Source organism: Dioscorea cayenensis, chromosome 10, assembly GCF_009730915.1.
Source record: "Dioscorea cayenensis subsp. rotundata cultivar TDr96_F1 chromosome 10, TDr96_F1_v2_PseudoChromosome.rev07_lg8_w22 25.fasta, whole genome shotgun sequence".
Taxonomy (NCBI): domain Eukaryota; kingdom Viridiplantae; phylum Streptophyta; class Magnoliopsida; order Dioscoreales; family Dioscoreaceae; genus Dioscorea; species Dioscorea cayenensis.
The window spans coordinates 22,151,039-22,154,578 of NC_052480.1; positions in this window are offsets into that span (position 1 = coordinate 22,151,039).

Genomic DNA, 3,540 nt, shown 5'->3' on the forward strand with positions numbered 1-3,540 from the left:
CATATAATCATGCATTAACTGAACAAACAAAGGGCATGCAGTGTTTCAGTTTCAAACAAGGCGATGGATTTGAACATTAACATGCTTGTAATAGCTAAACCAGCTTACATAAAATATAATCACATAGATGTGCACGAGTCCCATGACCTGATTCCTATTGAGTTGAAAGGCATTAACTCTTAATCAAAGGAAAAACTGAAAACTTGGCATTATTAACTACCATAAATTTCCTCTAAAAATCTATTATCAAAGCAAGGTTCATTCAACCAAAGATAAATTTGAAAATGGATGATGAAGAAGAATAGATAAATGAAGATAAGGAGAAGGAGAACAAGAAAAAGGTTGAGGAGGAATGAAAATTCAACTACTCTTTAAATCTCATGGCATCATAAGGCTCCTAGTGATCAACATTTAGAATAAATGAAAATATACTTAACATTATAAACTAAGGCTGCTGGGTAGCAATAGTGCATATATCTCTATAAATAAGCACTTAAGTTCACACAAGGACTGCAGTCATTATCAAATACATAAACAGACATTCTCAGATTGCATAAATTAGAAGGTGAGTATGTACACCTATGTATGCACTAGCTAGCTGGCACTTAACCATGCTTAAAAGAATTTGCAGTCTCCTAAACCAGCTCTTCTGATCTTTCCCACCTCAAGCTCTGAACTTTCGTCATTCACTCTTGCCATGGCAAACGGGGACCGGCAACCAACCTCCACAACCCCCTCCCCAACACACACAACAAAAATCATGGGCACAGATCGCCTCATCTCTTTGACAATCTTCTGACAATTCACCTCTTCACAACACCCATATTCTTAACAAGCTTAAGGAATCAACTACCGACTTCATCCATCTGGATGATGACACCATGTGTAGAGCTCGCATGAAATTTTAGTTCGCTCTTTATGGAAAGCTCTTCGGTAAACCTCTCCATTTGACCAAGTAAAGACCCAATGGTTTGATCTCGGCGAGGTCTTCATGTCAGACCTTCCCAACGGATTTCTACTAATCCGATGCTCCTCGCAACAAATGATGCAGCGCCTCCTCCTGGAAGGCCCATGGTTAGTCAATAGTATTATACTTCAGCTCTCCCTGTGGAAACCTTTCTTCGAACCCATGTTTGCAAAGCTCAGCACAGCAGCTATATGGGTCTAGTTCCATAATCACCTCATGGAGTTCTGGGATGATGAAACCCTAGAAACTATCACTAGTTAATTGGGTACCCTGCTTAAAGTGGATGAACTCATGACCTCTTTGGTCCGGTCCAAATATGCCAGAGTTTGTGTGGAGATAGATTTATCCAAACCTCTCAGTCGTGGATTCTAGATTGGCGACGATCTTCACCGTGTGTTTGTTGTTGTCATGTATGAGCATTTATCGACTATCTGCTACACTTGTGGGATGATCGGTCATGGCAGCAATACATGCTCTCTATCAACGGTTCTTGGAGCAGATAGAACCTCCCCTCATCTCCGCCCGGTGCGGCAGACGGAGATAGGTTCTATCTTGGTTTCCTTTATCAGAAATCAAAGCATGGATGCTACCAATCATTGCCCTAAACATCCCTTGACCGATAAAACTGCGGATCATCCTGTACAAGAATCAGACTATGGCCCTTGGCTTCTGGTATCCCAGCGGCGAGGCAGCACTTGTGGTCGTGGAGGCGGCACACATGCTAACCTCATGACCCTGAGTGCAGCAGCCGACTCGAGCTTCGAAATCTGTAGGTCTTGAGACACAATCTGTAGGTCTCGGGGATTTGTTAACAGTGGGTAGTTCCCTTCTCTCGAAGCCACTCCCTCTGAGCATGTAGTAACTGAATAGTTGCCTACCCACCCTAACCAATCACTTCCTAGATCACCCGTTACTCTCACCCTTTCCAACACTCAGCAGGATCCAAACATATCCGCTACAGCTCTCCAGCCTGTCAAACCGCCCAGTCCACCCAATCAAATCACACCTTTTCACAAAACCCCAGATAATGGAAAACATTTTGATTCCACCAGTTTAAAGTCACACCCACCTATCCTTCGTACCTCGTTAACATGTTCTTCTCCCTCCTCTTCTAGCAAGGACCCTTGCTTCCATCTCATGATAGTGGACAAAGTCTTTACTGCTCTTGAAGAAGGAGATATAGAGGAAGATAATAGTCAAACTAACGACTATTTGGAAGATGATGATGATGAGATGTCAACTGATGATGGTCCCAATGACTTAATGACTCTCTTCCAATATCAAACAAATGTAAGGCGTGACGCTCTCATTCAGAAAGGTTCACACATCTCTGATTCTTCTCCGAAGAAGGAGAGAGTTGAGTTTGGGGGTTCCTCCTCTTAAACTTGCCTCTCCTCCCGTTTTAGTTGATTACCTCCTCTTTCAGGGAGTTTTCTTTCTTCCTTTTATTTTTAATGAGTTATATCATGAACAAAACTAAAATTCTTTGTTGGAACTGTAGGGGTATCTCTGCACTAGATACTTCCTCACGCATCTTTCGTCTCATTCGCATACATAAGCCTTTTCTGGTTTGCCTTGTGGAAACCAGAGCAAACTCAAACCGAGCGGATCGCTTTTGCAAGAGAATCCCCAGGATCTGGGGCTGGGCTTCCGTGATGGCAGATGGCTTCTCTAGTGCCATTATTGTGTTTTGGCATAAATCCATCGGCCAGGTCACTCCGATCGATGTATCCAGAAGAACTCTCCACATTATCATTTATTCAGACTCTTTTCGCAGCTTTATTATTTCCATCGTCTATAAGTCTCTTCGTTTTCATAGTCAATGTTTTCTTTGGCGTGAGCTTTCTAAGATTACCTTCCTCCATATCCCCTAGCTCATCGTGGGAGATTTTAATTTTGTTCTCTTTAGGACTGAGCATAAGGGGAGCTCTTTTGCCTATAATGACCGTAAATCTCCTTTTTTCTCAATTTTATTGAAGGTAATAACTTGATCGATTTAAACTTCTTTGGTCCTCCCTTCACCTGGTGTAATAACCAATCTGGTTTAGCCCTCGATGGGCTAGACTAGATTATTGCCTGGTGAACTTGGAGTGCGCCAATTTTTTCAAGTCAAACAATCTCAAGCACCTTTTTCGATCATTCTCCTCTTCTCCTCGCTTCAGCAGCTCTCCCTACTCATAAAAAAAGTGTTTTTCATTTTGATAATTTTTGGTTTAATTTTCTGGGTTGCCATGCTGCCGTTTGTAACGCTTGGTCCTACACCCCTCATGGCAATCCCATGCAAGCTTTCTTGCATCTTTTATCCTGCACCCGTTTAATCTCAATCGGTTCGTCGGCTCGATGTTAATAAAGTAGATTCTACTTTAATTGATATCGAGTCGACATTAACATCCTTGAGCTTTTCGAGATTTAACCTAACTCTTAATCTCTCCTTATGGAACACTACGCTAAGCTAGCCGCTTTGGAGCGTCAGTGTAACATCAACTAGGCTCAATGAGCTCGTATGCTATCGATCAAAGATGGAGATAAAAATACTAGTTTTTTCCACTCTATTACTCGTATTCGCTCGCATG